This window comes from Lepidochelys kempii, chromosome 9 (assembly GCF_965140285.1).
Source record: "Lepidochelys kempii isolate rLepKem1 chromosome 9, rLepKem1.hap1, whole genome shotgun sequence".
Lineage (NCBI taxonomy): Eukaryota > Metazoa > Chordata > Testudines > Cheloniidae > Lepidochelys > Lepidochelys kempii.
In genome coordinates this window covers 54,009,773-54,024,616 of record NC_136388.1, presented here as the reverse complement: position 1 = coordinate 54,024,616, position 14,844 = coordinate 54,009,773, and positions in this window count along the sequence as shown.

The following is a 14,844-nucleotide window of genomic DNA, read 5'->3' as shown; positions in this document are numbered from 1 at the left end:
CTGGGGACTAGTGGCTGTCCAAGAGCCATCTCCTCTTGGCTTGACCATTGGTTCCAGACAAATGTTTCATGCTCAAGTATTTAACTAGCTACTAAGTCTTCAGCACTGTTAGTGGTGTCAGTTGTACTGCTTCGTTACTGCCTGGGCTGGGCATGCATTTGTGCAGCTAGTGGGATGTCATGCAGTATGCCCTGGGGGCTTTCCCTGTCTCTGTGGAGCCCAGCAGTATTTTACAAATGCTGAGAAACTGGGTAAACTACAAGGTCCCCTGCTCTCAGAGATGTTTTGAGGGCTGGCTGTTTCTTTACTTGGTCTAGGAATTGAGTTCTTAGTGGAGAGCACCCTGGTATCCAGCATGAGTAATAGTTACTTCTCTGTCCTGCATGGGAACACACAGGTAGATACCATCCTAGAGTGTCTGAAAGAGCTGTGACTACTCCTAGCTCAAACCCCTCTTGCACACGTCTACAGGTAGGAGTCAACACTGGTGCAGCTACACTGATTGTAGACCTACGGCTATTCCAGACAAAGGCCTTTGTGCGTTTCTTACACCTTTTCATCTAAAAGGCTGCACACTGTGGGTTCTAACCTGGAGCCAGTTCGGAGCAGAGAGAAAGTGATAGAGCAGCTACTTGTTACAGGCACCTCTTACCCTGGGATGATGGAACACACTTCTCCTTCTGATTTTACCCTTCTGGATCAGTAAGGAATTAGGGGTCATAGAGACTGGGCTGCCCCTCCAAAAGCTAGTGATCACAGCTCCTGGAAACAGGACAGCATTCTGGTTATAGCAAATAGCCAGTTTGTTTGTATACACAAACACACATTATGCAGTTCATGTTGGGATATGCTGCATTGGCGGGACAAGAAATGTGGTAAGTAAAACAGATTAGTTTGATTATCTTTCCAAAGCGGGTTTAGTGGGTTTATGATCCTTCCTCATCTTAAAAACCCTGTGCTTCTTTAGGGATTACCAATCCCAAATCAAATTCTAATGGCTGTATTAGACCTAGCTGTGCTTGATGGTTTCTATAACAAAATACATCTTGCTGCTTTCCCCCTGCAATGCGCTAGACTCAGCTGAGCTCCAGCTGTTTCTCAGAAATGCCCTGTGCCATCTAGTCCTTGAATTTTTCCCTGCCAAATTGATTGGGGCATCAGCTGCCTCTGATAATCAATCAATTAATCCATAAACAGCACCCAGCCCCACCCTTGTTCTTCCAGACCCCTGCCTGATAGAAATGAGACACAAACTGACTTGCCTGTTAGGAAACTGAGCAATGTGAAATAAACCCAAACCAACCCCAGTGAATTTCAGCCCATTCTGAATTCTTGTCATTCTCAGCCAGGGAGGCCGTGCTAACTGCCTCCAGGGGAGCAACAAACCCTGCAAAGCATTTTCTCTTGATGCAGTGACAGTAGGAACAGAACAAATTATCTTTCTGAGCGGTGGAGGAAAAGGCTGGTAACTTGCGAGGTATAGGTTAAGGACAGAGCTGGGTAGCTGTGTATAATGGGGGAGAACGAATGCCCGGATTATATAGCAGGAGGCCACCCAGAGGATGGAGGAGTTAGAGGGCCTGTTATAGGAAAAAGAAGGCTGGGGAATAAGAACATAAGAATGGCCACACTGGGGCAGACCAAAGGTCCATCCAGCCCAGTATCCTGTCTATATTTCTGACAGTGGCCAATGCCAGGTGCCCCAGAGGGAGTGAACCTACCAGGAAATGATCAAGTGATCTCTCTCCTGCCATCCATCTCCACCCTGTGACAAGCAGAGGCTAAGGACACCATTCCTTACCCATCCTGGCTAATAGCCATTCATGGACTTAACCTCCATGAATTTATCCAGTTCTCTTTTAAACCCTGTTATAGTCCTAGCCTTCATAACCTCCTGAGGCAAGGAGTTCCACAGGTTGACTGTGCGTTGAGTGAAGAAGAACTTCCTTTTATTTGTTTTAAACCTGCTACCCGTTCATTTCATTTGGTGGCCCCTAGTTCTTACATTATGGGAACAACTTTTCCTTATTCACTTTCTCCACACCACTCCTGAATTTATATACCTCTATCATATCCCCACCTAGTCTCCTCTTTTCCAACTGAAAAGTCCTAGCCTCTTTAATCTCTCCTCATATGGGACCCGTTTCAAACCCCTAATCATTTTAGTTACCCTTTTCTGAACCTTTTCTAATACCAGTATATCTTTTTTGAGATGAGGGGACCACATCTTTACGCAGTAGTCAAGATGTGGGCATACCATGGATTTATATAAGGGCAATAAGATATTCTCCATCTTCTTCTCTATCCCTTTTTTAATGATTCCTAACATCCCATTTGCTTTTTTTGCCTGCTGCTGCACACTGTGTGAACGTCTTCAGAGAACTATCCACGATGACTCCAAGGTCTTTCTCCTGATTAGTTGTAGCTAAATTAGCCCCCATCATATTGTATGTATAGTGGAGGTTATTTTTTCCAATGTGCATTACTTTACATTTATCCACATTAAATTTCATTTGCCATTTTGTTGCCCAATCACTTAGTTTTGTGAGATCTTTTTGAAGTTCTTCACAGTCTGCTTTGGTCTTAACTATCTTGAGCAGGTTAATATCATCTGCAAACTTTGCCACCTCGCTGTTTACCCCTTTCTCCAGATCATTTATGAATAAGTTGAATAGGAGTGGTCCTAGGACTGACCCTTGGGGAACCCCACTAGTTACCCCTCTCCATTCTGAAAATTTACCATTTATTCCTACCCTTTGTTCCCTGTCTTTTAACCAGTTCTCAATCCATGAAAGGATCTTCCCTCTTATCCCATGACTGATTATTTTGCATAAGAGCCTTTGGTGAGAGACCTTGTCAAAGGCTTTCTGGAAATCTAAGTACACTATGTCCACTGGATCCCCCTTGTCCTCATGTTTGTTGACCCCCTCAAAGAACTCTAATAGATTAGTAAGACATGATCTCCCTTTACAGAAACCATGTTGACTTTTGCACAAAAAATTATGTTCTTCTATGTGTCTGACAATTTTGTTCTTTACTATTGTTTCAACTAATTTGCCCAGTACTGACGTTAGACTTACCGGTCTGTAATTGCCTGGATCACCTCTAGAGTCCTTTTTAAATATTGGCATTACATTAGCTATCTTCCAGTCATTGGGTACCGAAGCTCATTTAAAGAACAGGTTACAAACCAAAGTTAATAGTTCCACAATTTCACATTTGAGTTCTTTCCGAACTCTTGGGTGAATGCCATCTGGTCCCGGTGACATGTTACTGTTAAGTTTCTCAATTAATTCCAACACCTCCTCTAGTGACACTTCAATCTGTGACAATTCCTCAGATTTGTCACCTACAAAAGATGGCTCAGGTTTGGGAATCTCCTTAACATCCTCAGCCTTGAAGACAGAAGCAAAGAATTCATTTAGTTTCGCTGCAATGACTTTACTGTCTTTAAGTGCTCCTTTTGTATCTCGATCATCCAGGGGCTCCACTGGTTGTTTAGCAGGCTTCCTGCTTCTGATGTACCTAAAAAACATTTTGTTATTACCTTTTGAGGTTTTGGCTAGCTGTTCTTCAAACTCTTTTTTGGCTTTTCTTATTACATTTTTATACTTAATTTGGCAGTGTTTATGCTCCTTTCTATTTACCTCACTAGGATTTGATTTCCACTTTTTAAAAGATGCCTTTTTATCTCTCACTGCTTCTTTTACATGGTTGTTAAGCCACAGTGGCTCTTTTTCAGTTCTTTTACTGTGTTTTTTAATTTGGGGTATACACTTAAGTTGAGCCTCTATTATGGTGTCTTTGAAAAGTGTCCATGCAGCTTGCAGGGATTTCACTCTAGTCACTGTACCTTTTAATTTCTCTTTAACGAACCTCCTCATTTTTGCATAATTCCCCTTTCTGAAATTAAATGCCACAGTGTTGGGCTGTTGAGGCGTTCTTCCCACCACAGGAATGTTAAATGTTATTATATTATGGTCACTATTTCCAAGTGCTCCTGTTATAGTTACCTCTTGGACCAGATCCTGCGCTCCACTCAGGACTAAATCGAGAGTTGCCTCTCCCCTTGTGGGTTCCTGTAGCAGCTGCTCCAAGAAGCAGTCATTTAAAGTATCAAAAAATTTTGTCTCTGCATTTTGTCCTGAGATGACATGTACCCAGTTAATATGGGGATAATTGAAATCCCCCACTATTATTGAGTTCTTTATTTTGATAGCCTCTCTAATCTCCCTTAGCATTTCATCATCACTATCACTGTCCTGGACAGGTGGTCGATAATAGATCCCTACTGTTATATTCTTATTAGAGCATGGAATTACTATCCATAGAGATTCTATGGAACATGTGGATTCATTTAAGATTTTTATTTCATTTGATTCTACATTTTCTTTCACATATAGTGCCACTCTTCTCTCCCCCCCTTCCCCCCACTACACACACACCGCACGACCCGGTCTGTCCTTCCGATATATTTGGTACCCCGGAATGATTATGTCCCATTGATTGTCCTCACTCCACCAGGTTTCTGTGATGCCTATTATATCAATATCCTCCTTTAACACGAGGCACTCTAGTTCACCATCTTATTATTTAGACTTCTAGCATTTGTGTACAAGCACTTTAAAAACTTGTCACTGTTTATTTGTCTTCCCTTTTCTAATGTGTCAGATTCTTTATGTGACTGTTTCTCCTCTGATCTGGCCCATATTTTATCCTCTTCCATCCCCTCCTCCTGACTAAAACCTAGAGAATCTCTATCAGTAGAAAAGGAGTACTTGTGGCACCTTAGAGACTAACCAATTGGTTAGTCTCTAAGGTGCCACAAGTACTCCTTTTCTTTTTGCGAATACAGACTAACACGGCTGTTACTCTGAAATCTATCAATAGACTGTCCTCGAAGAGAAGTCTCTGTCTGATCCACATGCGCCTCTGCAGCAATCGACTTTCCCCCATCTCTTGTTTAAAAACTGCTCTGCAACTTTTTTAACGTTAAGTGCCAGCAGTCTGGATCCACTTTGGTTTAGGTGGAGCCCATCCTTCCTGTATAGGCTCCCCCTTTCCCAAAAGTTTCCCCAGTTCCTAATAAATCTAAACCCCTCCTCTCTACCCCATCATCTCATCCACGCATTGAGACTCTGAAGCTCTGCCTGCCTACCTGGCCCTGCACGTGGAACTGGAAGCATTTCTGAGAATGCCACCCTAGAGGTCCCGGATTTCAGTCTCTTTCTTAGTAGCCTAAATTTGGCCTCCAGGACGTCTCTCCTACCCTTCCCTATGTCATTGATACCTACATGTACCACAATCACCAGCTCCTCCCCAGCACTACACATAAGTCTATTTAGATACCTCAAGAGATCCGCAACCTTCGCACCAGGCAGGCAAGTCACCATATGGTTCTCCCGGTCATCACGAACCCTGCTGTCTATGTTTCTAATGATTGAATCTCCCATTACTACCACCTGCCTTTTCCTAATGACTGGAGTTCCCTCCCCCATGTGGCAGACATGTGGCAGTCATATTCTTTCTAGGGCAGTTTCTGTCCAGTTCCAGATTAGGTACAACTCTAAATGGGGGACATTTCTGGGGAGCAAGGCTGGGGCTAGGAATATGCGGGTGTCACCCTGTATGTGATTCATGGCTGGTTGGGCAAGCATTCATATATTCAGCTGGGTGTGATTTTGCCTAGTGAGGGCTACGTGAGCAGGCCAGGAGTGGCAGTTCTGACAGCAAAGCAGTGTAAAAGACACGACAGGCTAGAGAGTTAAGGGGATATTGCTGTTCCACAGTCCAGAGTGTACCCTGGAGACTGTCACAGGGAGTGAACATTGGGGATCCAGGCTCTGGTAGAGTTAGGAGAATCAAAATGATAAATGGTGTCAGAGTGCAAAGATGAGCAATACAGCAAGAGGGAGAATTACACCAACAAAGGCCATTTATGAAGACGGTGTGTAACGTCTTGGACTTCAGCTGCTCCTCTGGCCTCCAGCCCGTCCGCGTGTCCAGCACCCATTTCCTATCTAGTGGCCTTGTTTCTCTTTTATTGTATCAAGAGCTCAGTTCTCTGTGCTGTGATGGGACTCCCCAATTGACCGCACCTCCTAGTAGCTAGGTCAGGAGCTCCCACAGCCTTTGAATAGTGCCATTGGCGCTGGCAATCCCCCGCAGTTCAGGCCATGGCTGACACTGCTGCACCTTTGCTGACTCCCTTTGGCCAAGTGGGACACGGTTCCATCCGCAGCGTTCTGCGTGATGAATGGGAGCAGGGCTAGCGCTGGTCACTGGTGAGGAGGTGTGCAGTGGGACATCAGGAGCAGCAGTGGGCTTTCAGAGCCAGACAGAAGCTGAGGGGAGGCGGTTTCTGCCTCTGGTGGGCTGAGGATGGCTGCTAGGGCATGGCAAGAAGCTGCAGTAAAGAGGCCTTCACTTGACAGTTAGCCAGGGTTGCACTGTATGGGTCTGGCAGTAAGGTCTGGCTTTATTACCACAGTGTCTCATTGTCAAAGCCACCTGTAGTGAGGCGATGTGGTTCTCTGCCGCCCCAGAGAGAGACGAGCATTCCAGATACCAGAGTGGGTGGAGTCAGAGAGCTCTGAGCCTGCACCCAAGAGGGTCAGGCGCTGCCTCAGAAGTATAAAGGCCCGACCTCAGGGTTCACTGGGGAAGCAGCCGCCTGGGAGGTCAGATGCCTCCGGCTTAGCTCATGAGTAGGAAAGCCCAGCGGCCTGCGGAAAACCTGAGGACTGGCCCGACCTGCCCCGCACCAGCTACCAGAAGGAGTTGCCGAGTCTACCCCTGGCCAGCTATCCCGAGGACCCCATGGTGCTGGATCCCCCTGAGGACACCACCCTGACCCAGGTACCTCAAAAGGGGGAGTCTGGAAGTAGCCTGGGGGCAGCCGACCCTACTCTGGCTGCAGCACTACCAGAACCCATGTCAATGTGTTGCGGCCAGGATCCCCAGTGACTCAGCAGTGGGTCCTCTGCCACTGCTAGGACCCCAGGCTGGGAAGCACTGGAGTGGGAAGGCCTGAGTCCCGCCCTGCTACCCAACTCGCGGGTGGCAGTCTCCCCTTCTCCCAGGACATTTGGAACCTAGGGCCTGGGCCTATTGTTCCTATATACTATTGTTGCTCAGCCCCTGCCTGAGGGCCTGAACGCCTGACTCACCATTGCCCCGTGCTGACCCAGGGCCTGGGCTCACTGTGTTTATTTGTACCTTCACTAAGGCCATAGAGGAAGACTTGCGCGGCCGGACTAATTCCCCACAAGAGCTATTCCCAAAGGGAGTGAGGTGGTGTGGTTCCCTGCCGCCCCGGAGAGAGACAAGCCCCAGCTAGCCTCTCTACACATGGTGGAGAATGTGGGTGCGATCCCTCACCCCTTGTGAGAAGGGGTCTAGGGGGGAACGTACCTGAGAAAGAGCCATGGAGATGGACAAACTTATCAAGCTCCTGACTGAGAGCCAGGAGTGGCAGCAGGCAGCCCAGCTCCAGCAGCAGCAGCAGCATACGGCCCAGCTCCAACAGCAACAACAGCTCATCCAGCAGCTGGGAGCACAGCAACAGCAGCTGATTCGGGACCCGGGGGTTCAGAACCAGGAACAACAGTGGCAATGCCTGCAGCAGCTGGTGACGGCACTGCCGTGCCCCGCAGAGCCCCAGCCAGGAGACGCAGCCGGGTCACCCCGCACCACTGTGCCGGGGCTGCTAACCAAGATGGGACCTGATGATGACCCTGAAGCCTTTTTGGTAACTTTTGAGAGAGTAGCACTGGTTGCAGGGTGGCCCCTGACTGATGAGCCATTCTCTTGGCCCTGTACTTAACTGGGACAGCCCAAACAGTGTACAGAGGGCTGTCAACAGAGGATGCACAGGACTATAACCAGGTAAAGGCAGCAATTCTGGATGTCTTGGATGTCAGCCCAGAAACCTTTTGGCAGGGGTTCCGGAGCCAGACCTACCCCACTGGCACCAGCCCCTGGTTGGTGGCCCAAGAGCTGAAGGTAGCATGCAAGTGGTGGCTACTGCCAGAGAGCAGGACCCCAGACGAGGGCACGGAACAAATTATTTTAGAATAATTCATACACATCCTCCTGGCGCGGGGAAGGGACTGGGTGCTTCGCCATCAGCCAGTGATGCTAGCCACAACCTTCACTTTGATGGAAGACTTCTTCACAGCCAAAGCACTGGTGGGGCCAGCTACCAGAGCCCACACCCCAGGACCAGAGCGCCCAAACCCCAAAAAGAAAGGGGGCTCTCAGACCGAAGTGTGGAGTCTCCACCATGGGCAAGAGGCTCACTTGAGGCTTTGGGCTAGACGCCCCGAGCACCCACCTCGACAAGGATCCTCCCGCCATGTGCCGAGTGTCCCACGGACCCGTCGGAGTCCCCCCAGGGGCCCGATGGGAGTCCCCACCCTGGGTGGTCGCCTGGAACGCAGGCCCTGCTTTGTATGCGAGAAATATGGACACTTACAGCGTGACTGCACTGAGATGGACTGCAGCTTCGGCCTCGTCTGTGCAGGAGACACCCAGGCCCGGCTGCCACAGGTCCCCAAGATCATGGTTCCAGTTGTAAGCAGAGTCAGGATGAGCTCCACCCTGCATCGTGCTGCAATCAACTTGGCCTGGCAGAAGGGTTACATTTTTGGGAGGTCGTCCGGGATAAGACTGAGTCAGTACCCCTCGCAAGCACATCTTAGGTGAGTCATTAAATTGGGAAAACCCAAAATCTGGTTGTTGTTGTTTTGATCTGTTATATTTGGGAAAGAAATTACAGTTTGTATAATGACCCTACACTTGCTAGAGGATTGGTGCAGGGGGATGAATATTAACCCTAGGAACTGTCTCCTGGTGACCGGGGTGCCGGAGGCATTCGATGAAGGCTCAATAGAGCCTGCCTTAAGGGCATCCACTGTGTACCTGAGTAAGTGTAAAATGCATGGGCGCATGTTTGTGAGGGAGGACGGAGATTTTGCTGTACTGTGTGAGCTGTCGTCAGCTGTGGACCCTCTACAGGTTCGAGGCACGATAGCAGTGGAAGATGGTGAGTGGAAGGTAATAACTACTGGGAGCCAGCCCTCACCAGCTCCTGCCTCTGAAGTGGAGTTTTTAAAGAAAATGTTGGCCTTTTTGGGAAAAGAGGGGAAGACCTTGGCTGATATGCCGGGTCTGTTGGGCCTTGACCCAGGAGTCCCACCCCGGGAGGCTGTTCCATCACCTGATGAGTGGGTGAAGGCTTTGGGGCAAACATTAGAGAAGGTTGTGCCACCCCACCCTGAGTCGAGCCCCTATCGTAAACTGAGGTTGTTTTCTGGGGGTCCCACCCCAATACCTGGGGAGGAAGCATTTGAACCCTGGCTGGAACACACCACTGAAATGCTGCAGGAGTGGGCAGTACCTGATGCTGAAAAGAGAAGGCAACTAGTAGAGTGCCTCAGGGGGCCAGCCCTAGATGTGATTCGCACCCTGAAGCTCAGTAACCCTGGGGTCAAGGTAAAGGACTGCCTAGAGGCCCTTGATCATGCCTTTGGGGAGAACCGAGGGCTCAGAGGATGTTTATTGCAAGTTCCTCAATGCCAGGCAACAAAAGGGAGAGAAAGTTTCTGCTTATATACAGAGGTTGGAGAAATTATTACAGAGAGCCATCATGAGGGGAGCAGTAGCGGTTGAGCAAATGGACCAGACAAGATTGGCTCAGATTGTGAGGGGAATTCAATATCAAAACCCAGTCCTTCTCCACCTTCGATTAAGGGAGCACCAAGACAATCCACCGGGTTACTCTCGGCTGATAAAAGAGGTCCGAGAGGAGGAAGAGAGGCAGGCAGCTGGTGAGGTTTGGGAGGTTCAGCCACATCAGGCAACTGCCACAACATCCATACGAACGCCCAAGGCACTGATGGTGAATCTTTAAGAGGAACTTACCCAACGAGTGCAGGTCCTGACACAGAAAGTGGCTGAACTAGAGAATACCATCGATTCAGCAAAGACTTCAGGGTACAAGGAACCCCCCATTACCATGGTCCAGAAGACTACATTTAGAACCTCTGCCCCACCCCGGCAACATGGGAAAGGACAATCCTTCTTCTGCTACCGGTGTGGCCAGGGTGGGCACTTTGCTGCCAGGTGTCAGAATGCAGAGAATCCCCTGCTAGTATATCAAAAGCTGAGGACCACCTGGGGAAAGTCAGGAAACGGCCCCAGGGCTTGGGAAGGGAGCCGCCCAGGCCTGCAGGGTTTGGAGGCTCCCCTGCAAAGAACCATGCCACCCAAATCCCACCAGGATTGATAGGACCTCGAGCAGAGGTCACTGTAAAGGTTGAAGGGACAGAATGTAGAGCAGTGCTTGACACGGGATCCCAAGTGACTATCATATTCCAGTCTTTCTACCAGCAGATGCTTACGCATCTGCCTATACAGCCCTTGACAGGGCTTGGCCTGTGTGGCCTCAGCATGGATGAATACCCATATCGGGGGTATGTCATTGTACACTTGGAATTCCCAGAAGAGATCACTGGGGTAAGACAGGAAGTGGACACTGCAGCTTTAATATGCCCTGACCCTAAAGGTGTCTCTGATGTGTCCGTGCTAATAGGGACCAACTCCAGCCTCTTTAAGGTACTTGCAGATTACTGCAGACAGCGAGCAGGGGACCAATACCTGAACACCTTGGTGATACACACACATTGTGCCACAGCCTACAGAAAAATTGAGGACGCAAAAAGAGTGATGCCTGATTTGCCGGTGCGAGCATTGAGGTACGCAGGCCCGGTCCCCTTAGTGGTGCCTGCAATGACAGAAAAGGAGGTGATTGTCATGAGTACCTGCCTGAAAGGCAGTAAGAGAACATTAGCAGTGGTAGAGCAGCCGACCGAGGGAGGGCTCCCTGAAGGAGTGCTGGTTCTTAGTGGAGTCATAGCCCTACCTGCTGAAGCCCATGAAGAGGTGACTATACTGATTGCTAATGAAACGAGTTGTGATATTTTTGTGAAGCAAGGACAAAAGATAGCAGACCTCTTTGAGCCTGAGTCAAATTGTAAAACCCCAGTGAGAAACTCAAGTTCCGACGATAGACCCAGCAAAGTTTGACTTTGGAGATTCACCAGTGTCCGAGGAGTGGAAAGATCGCCTGAGGAAAAAACTTTGTGAAAGATCCAAGGTGTTCTCACTGCATATGTGCGATGTGCAAAAGGAGTAGAACATAATATCAGACTACTTGACTTTCGACCTTTCAGGGAGAGATCTAGGAAGATTGCTCTCTCTGAGATGGAAGATGTGCGACATCATCTTCAGGAGCTGGCTGCGAATGGCATCATTACAGAGTCCTGCAGCCCATACGCCTCACCCATTGTGGTAGTCCGTAAAAAGAATGGGAAAATCCGGATGTGTATTGACTACCGCACCCTAAACAGCCGTACTGTGGTCGACCAGTACACTATGCCTCAAGTGCAAGATGCCTTAGACTGTTTGCTGGGAAGCCAGTGGTTCTCTGTGTTGGATCTTCGAAGTGGATACTACCAGATCCCTCTGGGAGAAGAAGATAAGGAGAAGACAGCCTTCATCTGCCCATTAGGGTTTTATCAGTTCGAACGCATGCCCCAAGGGATTTCTGGAGCACATGCCACCTTTCAACGTCTCATGGAGAAAGTTGTGGGAGACATGAATTTACTGCAAGTGTTAGTTTATTTGGATGACCTGATTGTGTTTGGAAGAACCTTAGAGGAGCATGAAGAAAGACTTCTTAAAGTGCTTGATAGGTTGGAGGATTATGGTCTGAAGCTTTCAATTGACAAATGCCAGTTCTGCAGAACCTCAGTGAAGTATGTGGGTCACATTGTGTCCCAAGAGGGTGTGAGTACTGATCCTGATAAAATAGAAGCACTCACTACATGGCCACGTCCAAGTAACTACAGAGAACTCAAGACCTTTCTTGGATTTAGTGGCTACTACCGCAGGTTTGTGAAAAACTATGCTACGATTGTAAAGCCTCTGAATGATCTTACCAGGGGACATCAGTCCAGCAAGAACAAATCTAAGACCAAGAATAAGGGGAGGTCCCCAAAGCCTCCTGTGCAGAGACACTATGGCCCCTTTAAACCATTTGGGCCACGGTGGGATGAGAGATGTGAAAGGGCTTTTCGAGAAATCATTACTTGCCTAACTCATGCTCCAGTCCTAGTTTTTGCTGACCCAAGCAAACCATTTATCCTGCATACTGATGACAGTTTGGAGGGTCTAGGAGCAGTCCTGTACCAGGAAGTGGAAGGCAAACATAAACCTGTAGCCTTTGCCAGCCGAGGATTGTCTGAGTGAAACTTGCTATCCCACCCACAGGCTGGAATTCTTGGCCTTGAAATGGGCCATCACTGAGAAATTTCGAGACTACTTGTATGGTGCTCAGTTCCAGGTGTGGACAGACAACAATCCACTGACTTATGTGTTAACAAGTGCAAAGCTGGATGCTACAGGGTAGAGATGGGTGGCCGCCTTGGCTAGCTATGAGTTCAGCATTCAGTACCGATCAGGGAGAAGCAATGTAGATGCAGATGCATTGTCCAGGCATCCGCAGGCTCCAGAAGTTGCTGTGATACCCACAGATGGAGTGAGAGCTATTTGCAGTGTGAGTCGCCGAGAACCAAAGGCCCATGAGAGCCTTCAGGGATGTGTTGCAGAAGCTTTGGGCCTGCCCCCTGAATGCATGCCTTCTGCTTCAGTGAACTATATTGCATTGGACAAATCTCCTTTGTCCATGCTCAATGCGGCTGACTGGCAAGAAGCCCAGCGGCAAGATATTGACATTCGTGATACACTACTTGCCAAAAGGGAGGGGCGAAGCCCAGCTGTGGTTGTCCCACCTAACCCGGAGGGTAAACTACTATTGAGAGAATGGACCAAACTAAAACTGATTCAGGGAGTGCTACACGGAATGACCACCGACCCTTTACAAAAGCAACGAGCACAACTAGTACTGCCAAAAGAGTACAGAGCCCTGGCCATGAGGGCCCTGCATGATGACTTTGGGCATTTAGGGATGGAGAGGACCCTGGAACTTATTCGTAGTAGGTTCTATTGGCCCCGAATGGCTGAAGATGTTCGCAGGAAATGTGAGACTTGCGCTCGATGTGTTCAAAGGAAAACTCTGCCCACGAGGGCTGCATATCTCAAGAACATCACCAGCAACAAACCTTTGGAACTGGTATGCATTGATTTCTTGTCTGTAGAGATAGACAAGAGGAATGTTGGGAACATTCTAGTAGTGACTGACCATTTTACACGGTATGCACAGGCATATCCCACACGTGATCAGAGGGCCACCACCGTCGCTTGAGTATTGTGGGACAAATATTTCTCAGTCTATGGATTTCCGGCTCGGATACACTCTGATTAGGGGCGGGATTTTGAGAGTCACCTTCTGAAGGAGGTGCTGAAGATAGCAGGAATTAAAAAGTCTAGGACAACGCCTTATCTCCCCCAAGGTGATCCTCAGCCAGAGAGGTTCAACCGAACCCTATCAGATGTGTTGGGAACTTTGCGACCAGAGCAGAAGGCAACCTGGAGCCAGCATGTCACATTTCTAGTGCATGCCTACAATGCCACAAAGAATGATGCTACGGGAGTCACCCCATATCTCTTGATGTTTGGGTGAGAACCAAGATTACCCATAGACTTGTGCTTTGGTGTATCAGAGGATGGAGATAGCTATGAAACTCATCAGCAATATGACAGGTTTCAGAGTAACAGCCGTGTTAGTCTGTATTTGCAAAAAGAAAAGGAGTACTTGTGGCACCTTAGAGACTAACCAATTTATTTGAGCATGAGCTTTCGTGAGCTACAGCTCACTTCATCATCAGCAATATGTATCCCAACTAAGAGAAAAGCTGCGGGATGCTTATCACTTAGCTACCACTGCGGCTCGGAAGAACACAGATCGCAACAAACATCGATATGATGCTAGAGTGCGTTCGCAGGAGCTCCAGCCGGGGGACAGAGTCCTGCTGCGAAATTTGGGTATTGCTGGCAAACACAAGATAGCTGACAGATGGAAGGCAATACCTTACCTGGTGATGGAAAAGCTGGGAGATCTGCCGGTCTACAAGATCAAACCTGAAGACAGTCCAAGGCAAATAAAGACGGTGCACAGAAACCTTTTGCTCCCTTGGGGGAATTGGTAAGCACCCCTTATGAGATGGGCCACGACAGGGCAGCCGGGCAGAACAGAAGTGCTAGACCAAAGCCGCCATCCAACACAGACAGCGGGCCCCCTGCAGCTAACTTACCACTATTCTGCACATCTGAGAGTGAGTCTGAGGAGGAAGACACAACCCTGGTGTATCCTGGGATGGAGACAAGATTTCAGTCTCGATCAGCTGAACCAAACGAGAGTTCTCCCTCTTCCACCCCCATGATGGAATTATTTAGGCCCATTTCTGACACTCCTGTGCCGCTGATGAGACCCCCGTGTGATGACACACACAGGTTATTGGACAGTGGAGACACACAGGTAGAGGATGTCCTGGGCACCTTGGGCCCTCCAGCGTTAGAACTAGGAGTGCAGGGGCCTACGCCAGTAGCCAAGGGACCCTCAAAGGAAGCCTCTCCATCCGTCAATCAAGAGGATGTTCCCCCTACCTTGGCAACAGAGATTCTCAATAGACGAGACAGAGTGATAAGACCAGTAAAACGGTTAACTTATGATGCACCTGGGGTAACTAGTGAGGAGCCAATACATTTAGCACACAAGATTCTGGAAGCTAAAGTGGGCTTTCTGAGGCCCTTTGGAGGAAACCAATGAGTTGGTATAAAGGGAGTGTGATTTGTCGGGACGACAAATTCTCTGCTGGGGGG